Source organism: Lissotriton vulgaris, chromosome 3_1, assembly GCF_964263255.1.
Source record: "Lissotriton vulgaris chromosome 3_1, aLisVul1.2, whole genome shotgun sequence".
In the NCBI taxonomy this organism is placed as follows: Eukaryota; Metazoa; Chordata; class Amphibia; order Caudata; family Salamandridae; genus Lissotriton; species Lissotriton vulgaris.
In genome coordinates, this window is record NC_141689.1 from 1575589286 (window position 1) to 1575602617 (window position 13332).

The following is a 13332-nucleotide window of genomic DNA, read 5'->3' on the forward strand; positions in this document are numbered from 1 at the left end:
TTATTGATTGAATTAATGAGAGGAAAGAAACCTACAACAAAATTTATCCCAGGATGGTTACCCAATCCTTCTAGTGTAACCTGGTTTTCGGGAAAGGTCAGAGAAAAAATAGTAAACAAACGAGAAAAATACAAAAAATATTATGACAGGAAACATGAGGTTAAACACAGTAAATTGAAGGTTGGACAGTATGCTAGATTTAAGAAACCATGCATAGTTCCCGAGGGAGTTAGTTCTTACTTTTAACATAATATGCATTAAACAAGTGTTAAATAATGCAGTCAGATTAGAAGATGACATGGTGTGGAATTTAAAGAGAGTAACTGTATATTCTGAACAATGCAGAGTAGAAATGCCTAAGAAACATAATGATAGGACACACAATCTTAAGCGTCCCATGAAGTTAGGTTATTATCTTTGTGATCCATGATTTATGCTAGGTTACATACCTGTTTTTCCAAAAGGCTATATGGTGATTTTCACTATTTAAAATGTATTAATGCAATGATTGTACTTTTTCAATGTGATGTTTATAAGGGTTTTTATTTGTGTTTAAAAGGGGAGATGTGTAGAGTTGATGTAATGGAAGTAATGACATCATTAGAACATGGAATGTTGAATTTATAAAGTGAGAAATAACAATTGGAAAAATCAGTTGCTTGGAAGACTCTGAGCGCTTAGTCCCATAATAAAGGAGCTTATTTAACTTCCATTTGTGCAGGGTGCTACGACAATCTGGGCCTCTATTTATTCAGCACAGTCCACTGAAATAAGAAATCAAAATGGATAGAATATTGAAATTAATGTATATCTTATTATTTCACATTTTGACAGTCATTGTAAGAAATTGGGTTATTGGTTGAGAGGGTTGAAACCCTACTCAAGCAATAACCACAATCTTTGTCAGGGCAAACCACAAAAGTCATTATATTAACCGGGGCTTAACCCGCTTTTAGTTTGGCAGAAAAGCAGTCAGGCTTAACTTAGAGGCACCATGTTAAGTATGCATGCAGTACACAATCACTAATGTAGTGAATATACAACACAAGAAAAAACTCACAACAAATCCTCACCAGATCATCTGGACGGGCCACTCCATGGTGCATTTCAGCATCACCACCTAAAAGGCCTCCTCACCACCCCCCTCCCCGGACGTCCCAGCAAACCCGGCCAAACCCGGAGCAAAGTCACAGAGACTGACTGGATCAACACTCACATCCAGCCAACCTGAAGCCACGAGCAGTCTGTACCTCAGCGTCAGAAACTTCAACACCTGGATCACAGAATGTGCTAGCACGCTTGCACCAATCAAACACACCAAACACAGGAGAACAACGAACAAGCTTGCTGGTAAACTGAAGGCCTCAGAAACTCCAAATGCTGCTGCAAACCGCTAGAGAAAAGATGGAGAACAAGCAAGGACACCAGTGATATGACCACGTACAAAACCTCACTCAATCACTACCACCACCAACTGCTGGAGACAAGGAAAAAAGCCTGCACAACAAGAACCGAAGCCAGCTCTAACAACAATGAGGAACTCTTCGACACCATCAAGGAAGTCACCATCCCCCAAGCTACAGCAAACAATGCCATCCCTTCGTAAAACCTCTGCCTCAGCCTCACAGACTTCTTCCACGACAAGATAGCCACAATCTACAGAAACCTCAATGCCCAGACCCTCAGAATTCATCAACCATCCCTCCACTGGTACGACAGGCACCCTCTGACGAATTGGAGCACACTCCCCCATGAAGACACCACCTATATCGTGAAGACAGTACTCTCAGGGGTCATCTCATACCCAGGCCCTAACCACATCCTCATCCTAGACAGACCCAAGATCAGCCTCAAATTCACAACTATCCTTAATGCCTCAATAGCCACTACAACCTTCCCAGAAATCTATTAACACACAGAGGTCAACACCCTACTAAAGAAACCGACCCAAGCAACTCAAAAATACCATCTCCTGGCAAAAGTAATGAAGAAAGAAATCAATCAGCAACTTGCCAAACACCTGGTACACTAGCAACTCCTGAACAGCTCACATACTGAATTGTGAAGCAACCAAAACAGCCCTTATCGCAGCCCCGGCCAACATCCGCGCTATACTTGACCAATGCGAAACAACAGCACTCTCCATCCTCGACATCTCTGTGGATTTCAACACTGTCTCACCCACACACTCATCAATAGACTCCACCATATTGGAATTCAATGCTTAGCACTCAAGTAGATCACCTCCTACCTCACAGGCAGAACCCAACGTACACCTTTCACCTCCAAACCCAAGGAAATTATTTGTGTAGACCCAGAAAGCTCCCTGCTAAGCCCCATCTTGTTAAATAATTACATGACTCTGCTGACCAACATCGTCATATCCCACAGACTCAGCATCATCTCTCATACCGATAACACACAACTCATTCCCTCCCTTACAGAAGACCCACCAACACCAGGAACAACTTCCACAAATGCATGACTAGTGCTGCTGATTGAATGAAGGAGAACTGTCTAAAGCTTAACACTGACAAGACTGAGGTGCTGATCAGTGGAGGACAGAAACCACTCTGTGACTCCTCCTAGTGGCCACATCAACCTCAACTGAGCATGCCAGAAACCTCAGAACCATCCTGGACAGTAAACTTACTAAGGTCTCTCAAATAAAGGTTGTTACATCCTCCTGTTTTTCTTCATTCTGCTCTTGCTATGTAAGATCTTCAAATGGCTCCCCAGGACTCAAAATGCACCAACACCCAGGCCCTTGTCACAAGCAGATTGGATTACGGCAACACACTCTAGGCAAGAATACCCGCCCACCTCATCCAGAGACTCCAGACCATTCAGAACTCCACTGACAGATTCATCCTCAACCTACCTCGACGCGCCAATATCACTCCCCACCTCAGACAGCTGCCCTGGCTCCTGGTCCAAAAACGTTGCCAGTTCATGATCCTCACATACACATTCAAGGCACTGCACAACACTGGACCCTCCAACTTCAAAACCGCCTCCACTTCCATCAAGCCACCAGAATCCTTCCCTTTGTCTCTCTCTCTTTCTCACCCATACACCTTGCATGTGCAGAAGCAGAGCCGGAGGATGATCCTTCTCCCACCTCGTAGCAAAGTCCTGGAATTACCTCCCCTCCACATTGCTGCTGAAATTCTGAAAGAAGCTGAAGACCTGGCTGTTCGACTAGCACTCTAGTCTTTGTTCGATCAGAGCCAGACTCAGATATCACCTGCCCAGTGCCTGTATACCATCGCGAGTCATAAGCTAGACTCTAGAAATCCACTAACATAACATAACACCAATTTAGACATATAGAGTAAAACTGTATAAGTAAAATGACACCAAATTGGATTAAATCCAATTAGTAGAACCAGAGTTATCAATATAAAGTTTTTTAAATCTAACCTCAAAAAAAATCTAAGTGCCAACTGCATGTGTCTGGTTGCACCAGACTGGGGCAAAGTTAATAGTTGAGGCCAGCCGCGATGGAGCGTTGGGTTGGATACATGAGCCTCAAGCAACAAGGCAGTCCTCTGGTAGCAGCAGGGCAGTCCTTGTAGGTACAGGGCAGGCCTCAAGCAGCAGAACATTACTCATAGAGTCCAGGGAAGTCCTTCTGAAGTCCTCCACAGGTCGAGGATTGTACTGAAAAGTGGCTGTGAAGGTCCAATATTTATACCTAATGCTAGCCTTTAAAGTTGGGGAAATTTCTAAGCTACCACCACATTTGGTTCTCTAAAGTTCCTTCCTTCACCGGACAAGGCTCTAAGAAGTCTAAGGTGACAAAAGACTAGTGTTAGGTTTCTTTGTGTGTTGTAGAGGCATGCACTATTAAAGTGCAAGTGGGGCAGGGAACCGAGCCATTCTGTCAGGATAGCCCATCTTGCCCACACCTAAGCCCTTTTGTCTCACAGTTTGGTAGGAATACTCAAAGCCTAACAGCAGGGTCATGTGACCCAGGCCACTGGCAGCAGGGACCAAATGGTTAGGGCGAGAAAATGCCAACTTTCTAAAAATGCCATTTTCAGAATTGTGACTGAAAATATGACTTTACCATTACAGAAGGTCCTAAATTACAATTATTGTCCAAACATTATGTACCTATCTGTTCTCAATCAAATGTTACAACTTATTACATGTAATAAGGTGACCCAATATTATCTACTTCTGAGAAATAGGCCTTACAGTAATGAAAAAGGACTTTAGGAGTTTTTCAGTACCACGACATGTAAAACTTAAAAACACGTCCTACTTTTAAGATACAATACACCCTACCCTATGGGCTGCTTAAGACCTGCCTTAGGATTGACTTATATGTATTATAAGAAAGTTTAGGCCTGGCAAAACGTTTATTTTGCCAGGTTTGAATGCCAATTCAAAACTATACTACAGGTTGCAGTGAAACATGTTTTAAAAGGCTAATTAAGAGTGTAGCACAAATAGTGCTGCAGGCTCACAAGTAGCATTTCATTTACTGGCCCTGAGTACATGTAGTACCACTTTACTAGGGACTTACAAGTGATTTAAATGTGCCAATTGGGTGTAACCAATTTTACCATGCTTAAAGGAGAGAGCACGAGCACTAGTCAGCAGTGGTAAAGTGCTAGTGCCAATATAAATCTAAATTCCCAAAACAGGAGGGGTGTATACAGTTTGGTGGTAACCGTACAGAGAGGGCCCACTTCAACATTCATGTAATATTATCTATAATTCACACAACTCTGAATTCAATTAATTAGATATCCATTAAATAACCCTGTTAAGGACAGCAACGCGTCTAAAATATAGGCTAAGTTCTCACTTCCGTAAATGAGGCTCATCTATTATAAATGAAAGTTCCTATAATATTTTTTCTAAAATCTTATATGTTACTTTCTTCTTGTTTGAATGGATTTCGTATGTAATTGGCACTATCTTTTACATTTTTCACTGTGCACTTTTTTCTTTACATTTGATAAAGTTTTCTTCATGCTTGATAAAAAAGTGTGAAATTAACTGAAGCATTTTTAGTATTTGTCCTTTTAGATGTCAGTAATGTTGAAATCTTCTGATGCTTAGGAGTATAGTTGCTTTCCCTTTGTTTTAAATCTAATGCACTGAAACCAATTACAAATATATATATATGAAACAAAACACAATGGCTCCTAACAAAACGTAAGTTACATTTACAAGTGGGTGACATTTACTTTTGATTAGTGAAATCATAGATTATCACTGCAAAAACAAAATTTATGATCGTAATGGGCATCTCTAAATTGAGGAGATACTTTAAAATGTATGGAAACCCGTTGGATCCCGTCGACCAATACGATAACCTAGGAGTAAGGTTTGAGTCCAAGTTGGCCTGGTCAGCTCAACTACTTAAATGTGAGGCAACATTAAGTCAATATGCGGGACGGGGTGCTCAGCTTTGCCAAAAGTCAGAACCAAATAATTGGCCCCGCCCTCGAGACCTATAGAGTGCAAGCAATCGCGGCAGGCCTATATGATGCAGAGACGTGGGTCTACAAAAATGTGACCGGGTTGGCTAAGGCAGAGATCGATTTATCGTTGTTTACTTCTTCTTGGTCCTGGGGCCCCTATGGATACATTGAGGCATGAGCTGGGTATTAAACCCGCTGAATGGTCTGCAGTGTTAAGTCTCATTCAATATAGGGTAAGAACATGGACAAAACCAGAACTGAAACTTTATCTGGACACCATTTGAGATGTATGATTACAAACTTAAAAAGCTAAATTACCCTACAAGAAAAAACCTATGACCAATCCTTCTCTGGTATGGCTCCTAGGATCTGGAACGCTTTGCCCAGTGAAACAAAAATGAACCCTTCCACTGCCTCCTTCAACAAAGCAGTAAAAGCGATCCTCATGGCTGAATTCACGTGAACTCTAAGGGCTCCATTAGGATGACGGGCGGACTTTGCCTGCCTGTCATCCCATCGTAAATCGGGACCGCCTGCCATAAGGGCGGGGGTCCCGGGGGTGCCATTAGAATGTGCCTGCCACAGTGGCGGGCACATCCTGTATTTTCAGCATTGTGGCGGGCGGTGCTCTCTGCACCTCCCGCCACAATGCTGAAAATGCACTTTAACATTGTCATATGCAAAGCGGCAGGCACCGCGCGGTGCCTGCCGCTTTGCAAATGACAATGAATGGGGGTACCACAGGTACCCCCCACGTGCACCCCCCACCTGTTCTTCACTCTGGGGGCCTGCAGGGGGCCCCCAGAGGGACGACCGCATGCCTTTCCGTGGCGGCATCGCCGCCGCGGAAAGGCACTGCACACCACTCATCATAATATGTCTGGTGGTGTCTATTAGACACCGCCACCATATTATTCCTTTTCCGCCCCGGCCGCAAGGCGACCGAGGCGGAAAAGTGGCGGGTGGTGTTTCCCTCCGTTACGGTCCCCCCGCCATTGTAATGTGGCGGGGGGGAAAGGGTGGCAGGCGGGCTTTTCTGTCGGGCGGATCGCCACCGCCACTATGGCGGTGGCGATCCGCCCGACATCGTAATGGAGCCCTATGACTGTTTACTGTATTTTATTACTTGTTCTGTTTTTGTGCTCCATAGTCGTCCTTTGTTTTGGCGGTAGCTTAGTTTTACGATTATGAGCATTGTACACCTTTTTCACCTAGATCTTTGTATGCTATATCTTACTTTCTACATATGACTTGTAAAGCGCTCTGATACTCGCAAGGGTCTTGTTCACGCTATATAAAACCTTCAAAATAAATAAATAAAAATACCCTGGTTTAATCATGTGGACTCTCATTTTGCAAACCAGAGGATATGCTGATTGCTGGTTTGGACCAGAACAAATGACGAAAGATGCCTGGAAAAGTGTAAAGGGAAGGTTTTGGCATTATATGTTCATTTCTCTGTCCGGCGGAAGATGGGTCAGCTCAGGACACTCAAGCTCTATTCGGTCTTTGAACCATACTTAGACAAATTAAATCCAACTTTCAAAAAATCATTTTATATTCATTTCAGGCATCGTACTCTGCTTGTGAAGCAGTACACCAGCTTATGGAAAAAGGATGGAAGCAATCCATCTACCTATGGGTGTGATTTTGGGGCACAGAGTCTGTAATGCACATTATGTTCCTTTGTACCTTTACATTAAAAGCTAGAGGAGACTATCTTCGCCTGCTTTTTCTTGCTTGAGCAACGAGAAATTGCAAGGAAGCAATGACATTGTGGCTGCGCACTGTGGCAAATTATAAATCAAGTATCTTCTTACAAATATGTTACCTGGAGAGTAACTAGACAACTGCAGTAACACTTTTCTCTACTGAGTTTTTCTTATTTACATATTTTACCTGCACAAACCGTTAATTCGTTTGCAGCCCCCTATACTTGTAGAATGATGAAGGATAATTTGATTGATGGTATTTATTTTGAATGATTTTTAAAATATTTCTGTGATTTTACAACCAGATGCCCTTTTGACTAGGTGTAACTAATCTATTTTTACAGGTAGCACCATTTTAGAGTAGGTTGATGGCTATGCCTGAGCATTTTTATTTATTTCACTAGGGCCAACCAGTGACGCGCTTTAATAGTTAGCCAGTCTGTTTTGGTCGGTCCTAAACCATCCAGGCGGCCTAGAAATTGATGTCTTTTTGGCTAGCTGTAAAAGTGTGTCTTTACAAGAACCAGCCTTCCAGGCCAAGCCACTGGCCAGGTATTCGAATGTTTATAGTAATATAGGCCATGTTGAGCTTGTCATTGGCCAGCCTCTAGCACTTTTTTAGTAACAGGGCCATCTCGAAGAGCACTTTGTTAGCGACTTAACCTGATTTGATGAGTTTAATAACCTATGCAGCTCCTCAATTTTTGTCACTTCGATTAGCCCTAATAAATGAATTTTTACAAGCATTAATATTTTTCGAGTTGGCTGTTTGCTATTTAGTGTAAGTGCTACGTTTTAATTGTTATTCATTCTTGAAGTGTGTATATTTTGATATGTCTATTGTATGGCCTGTCTCTGGCAGGATGACACAATAAAATAAATTTGCTAAATTTGCACATCATACCCTCTGTTTAATTTCTCTAAATGTTGTGTGGCTCGCAAGTGTCAATGCCGACTTGAGCATTAGGCAGTACTTGCTTTCGTCAGGTGGTAGTTTTCTATTTATTGCTCCCCGACCCACCTATTCATATTTTTAGACATCATGGGCTACTGACTAAAATTAGAAACTCACAGTGTTACCATACCAGTCTTTTCTCACGGCAATCAAACAAGGTTTACAACTAACCAATGAATTGTGTACTGTAAGAGTTAAATTCTATAAAGTGCACCACATCTTAGTGAGTCTAGCAGCAAGGATGATAATGTATGTATTTTTGGAAACTCCTGTGCACACTGGGTGATTGTTGAAGTGCAATACTGCATAACCCTGGTCAATGTCTGATCGCACTGATCACACCAGTCAAAGTCAATATGGGTTGGTACGTTACAAACTTGTTTATAACTCGTTTTTATATCACTTAAGATCTGCCTATTTTATAACATGGATTGTTTTTTCTTGCACATTGTAAAGGTTTTAAATTACCATATACAATAAGGATATTATTAACAGTCAAAGTGAGAAATAGGGTTGTTGGTTGAAGGGGGGTGTAGCCATCTGTGTCCTCCTCTCTTCTGCACCCATGTCCAATACCAAGAGGCCTCTTTTGACCAATCTCCTTTCCATAGATGTTGAACCATCCGAGGTCCTCGCTGTCCTGCTTATCGGGCAGGTAGACTGTAACCTTTCTGATGGTGCTCCTCATCAGTACTGCCTGTTTGAGTAGTAGTAGTAGTAGACAGCTTTATTCGATTTTAGTACAAATATAAAATCATAAAAGCGACATTCAATATATGCAATTTCAGCTACATCAAATATTACACAGTAAAAAAAGTATTAAACAAAGTGTGTGAACACACATACAATAAAGCTTTACATCCATACTGTAATTCTAACAGCTACAAATACAAAGATAGACATATCGGTCAACAATGATCTAATTGTTCTTTAGAATTACCGTTTGATTCCAAAGTGGCTCGGATTTTCAGACAAGTTTTTAAGTACATGACTATACATTTAGCACTTGATACTGAATCTAAGAATAGTAATGCCATAAAGGCGGGCGACATCTTCTCCCACCAAGGGACGATAGGATAGGAATAATCCATTGTTTGCGTGGTACTACATAATATTTACAGAACATCAATACATGTATATTTGACTGTTCAGAGGTACCATCACATGGACACTGGGTGATGGGAATTGACCAGTCCTGTCTTCCTGGAAATATAACCAGTCGAAAAAACAAATTAAATCTGAACCGGGTCAACAGATACTTTTCATAAGTTGTCAAAAAGAAAGTAAGATACGGCTGAATGCCCAAGGAGCATTGAATAGTGAAAATGTGACAGTTTGTGACTTTTTGGGATTCTTGGGCCAAGCGGATTTCCTCAAGATGGGATAAACACCATACCAGTCTTTTCTCACGGCAACCAAACAAGGTTTACAACTAACCAATGAATTGTGTACTGTAAGAGTTAAATGCTATAAAGTGCACCACATCTTAGTGAGTCTAGCAGCAAGGATGATAATGTATGTATTTTTGGAAACTCCTGTGCACACTGGGTGATTGTTGAAGTGCAATACTGCATAACCCTGGTCAATGTCTGATCGCACTGATCACACCAGTCAAAGTCAATATGGTTTGGTATGTTACAAACTTGTTTATAACTTGTTTTTATATCACTTAAGATCTGCCTATTTTATAACATGGATTGTTTTTTCTTGCACATTGTAAAGGTTTTAAATTACCATATACAATAAGGATATTATTAACAGTCAAAGTCAATGTGAGAAATAAGGTTGTTGGTTGAAGGGGGGTGTGAGCCATCTGTGTCCTCCTCTCTTTTGCACCCAAGTCCCATACCAAGAGGCCTCTTTTGACCAATCTCCTTTCCATAGATGTTGAACCATCCGAGGTCCTCGCTGTCCTGCTTATCGGGCAGGTAGACTGTAACCTTTCTGATGGTGCTCCTCATCAGTACTGCCTGTTTGAGTATGCATAGCTATGCCTGTCCTATTTGTGCCATACTTTTGGATGCCCACCTTGGTGAATGCTGACAAGAAAGGTCATACAGAGTTCTGGCACAATGACTAACAATGAGCACAGGTGATAAAACGAATGTCATGAATTTGGCAACAAATACAGGACATCCAGTACTTGATTCCTTATATGCTGAACCACTGTGTATTTAGTCAACAGTGATGTTTACCAGTAGCATAGCTAGGTTTCTAGAGGCCCTGGTGCAAGCAAGGAAAATATCCACTATTACTGCTGCTGGGATGGTAAAATACAACAATTTACAGGGATCAATGGGCCTGATGCACTGCACTTGCTGCACCAATGGTAGCAAGGCCCGCGGTGCTTACATGTTTTACCATTAGGAATTAAAGTGCAGTGTATAATGAAACAAATTGGTTGCATCTATTGCTTACATTTGCATTCCTGCTGCAAGTCCTGAATCTGTTCTGTGTGTGAGTCGTGAAACGTGCATTGCTACTGTTGTTGCGGCAAAAAGCTTCCACTGCTGCTGCTGCCATCTGAACTGCACCCTTGCTTTGTGTTAGGAAAGCTGCCTTGCACTGTGCTGCCAATGTGCTGTGCATTAGTAAAAACCAGTAACAACCTTTCCAGTACTCAGAAAAATATTTGTGTTTGCCAATTGACGTTCAAGCTCTTACCTTGAGCACGAGCTGTACCTTGAGTAACGGCTAACTTAAGAGAAGTGCCTACACTTCATGTCATACGAATCAACAGTAAATACATAATAATAACAGTATAAATATTATGAGAATGTTATATAATCATAAACATTGGATTAATTTGCACTGCCGAGGTATGTTTTTAGGTTAATGGGCAGCGAACATGCGCTGTTGCAAGAACTGTTGTAAGCAGAGTGTAATCCCGCCTGCTGTTTCCATTGGTTAACTCCTCTATTGCTCTTCTTTCCTCCTCCTTATTGGTTGGTGCTCCCAATACATCCCTTCCATTGTATCACAAGGAGCACTTTCCAACAACATTTTTGTTACGCTATGTTTACGTGTTTTGTTTATGGACTACTTCTTTTGTTTTGTGCTAGTGATATTTTATCACCATGGTGCCTAGCACGGTGCCCGGTGTCATGTTTTCTTTTTATCACCATTACGCCTGCTTCACGAGTTGCCATGCACATAGTTTAAATATGCATGGGCGCCACGCTTTATATTTTAGCACGGCGCCCACTTTCATCATTATTTTTTAATTATTGTGCTTGAGCAGCATGGTTTATGTTTTAGCATAGTGCTCTTCTATTTAAATTTCCGTAAGAACCTTTTAATTAGATGCGTTGAAGTAGTTATTTTAAAAGTTCATTTTGTTTGGTGGAGTGGGGCTCTCACTCCATTTTAATTACAGGTGCAATTGCAAAGCTTACTGATAAGACCCTAATGGAAATTTGGGCCTCATATGATATCATAGTACTGCAAGAAACCTGGCTGACAAATACAATTCAGACACCTGGATTCATAGCACATCAGGTGGATGCGGAAAAGACGAACCACTACAGATGAGCAAAGGGTGGTCTTGCGGTCTACATATTAAATAATATTAAGGCAGAGTCAGAACAAATGCAGACAACTTCAAAAAATATACAAATAATAAAACTTAACTTTGGTAGCGGTCACTGGATAACTTCACTAATCCTGTTTAATATCTACGCTCACCCAAATGCTCAAGAAAAATTAACAACATTCAATAAGCGAATCCATGAAATAACCGAAGTAAGACACAATACTCCGACCTGCAAAATAGTCATTACAGGTGACTTTAATACTCATCTCATCTTTACACCAGACGAAGACGACCAGTTAATTGCAGAAAATGAAATATGGTCGATAAAACATCAAAATGCCCATCAATGGAGGAAGCCTAACAAAGTGGATAAGGAACTAGTAACTACACTGAAACATTTGGGTTTAAGAGTAATCAACTGGAGAATGCCGGATGACAGTCCACCAAGCTTAACACATTATGGCCCAACTACAGGGTCTGTCATTGATTATACAATTTTAAGCTTGCCATTAATCCTTCAATTAAGTATGTTCAAAATTAAGTGTACAACGGAAAGTGATCGCTCGATGCAGCAAATAGTAATAAACACTTTTTTGGACAGATTTCAAACAGTTCCAACATTGGATGAGGGAAGTATAGCAATCACCTACAAAAGAGTGAACTGGTCAAATGAACGACTACCCGAACTCGTAAGTAAAGCCAAAGCAATACTGGAGGATAGTATAGTGTTATTACCTACCATATTAAAAGCTTGGAGTTAATTTGAGCTCGAAGTAACGAAACAGAATTCAAAATTAACAACGAGAAGGACCACAGTACATACTCATTCATCAGCAGAAAAAAATTAAGGTGCTAAAAAAAGAATTGAGAAGAGTGACTAGACCTACCATATTGAACAGGCGCCCCCCCGCGCCTAGGGGAGGGGCGGCCTTAGTTGCGCCACGGGGCTGATCCTCCTCTGGGGCCCCTGGCTAAGGAAGGGGTTGGATGGTGAAATGAAACCTTGCAGAAACGAAACCTAACAGTGAAATGAAACCTTGAAGAAACGAAACTTAGTGGGTATTTAAGGCTGTGCCCTGGGGGGGTTTCATTCTCTTTGTCCCTTCGGACCACAGCCTGGCTACTGGAGCGTCGTTGATGTGAAGAAAAAGTTTCTGATCGGCGGTGGCGGAGGTAGCAGGCTGAGTCGGAGGGGGCCATGGCGTAGTGTATTACTAGTTAAGTTTGTTATATTTGTTTTCATTCGTATTATGTAGGTTTTCATTTGTTTCATGTTCCGTGGCAGCACCGTCGTGTGGGGTTCTGCCGTTACCATTAGCAATGGGCGCGGGCATGGTTTATGTGGTCATGCGGTAGTAAGAGTTGAAATACATATCGTTATGGGAGAATGTTCCTGGGGACCTGTTTATTTCGTCTGGTTAAAATGAAAAGCGCAAACACTTGTCTGCCTTGCAGCTTTTGTGTCCCGTCAGAGACATTATTACATTAAAAGCCTCACAGTTGATTTCTGTTCGGTAGGACTACCATGTCAGCATATACACGTCTGGGGGCTCAATATTCTAGATAAGCAAGCAATGAGATGGTGCATGAAGGGCAGGTGGCTCATACAGCTTGCTTGACCGAGCAGGTCTCAATCTTGGCGTCACTGCAAATACGCTCCTACGTTGATATTTACGATTTTCTCCCTTGCTC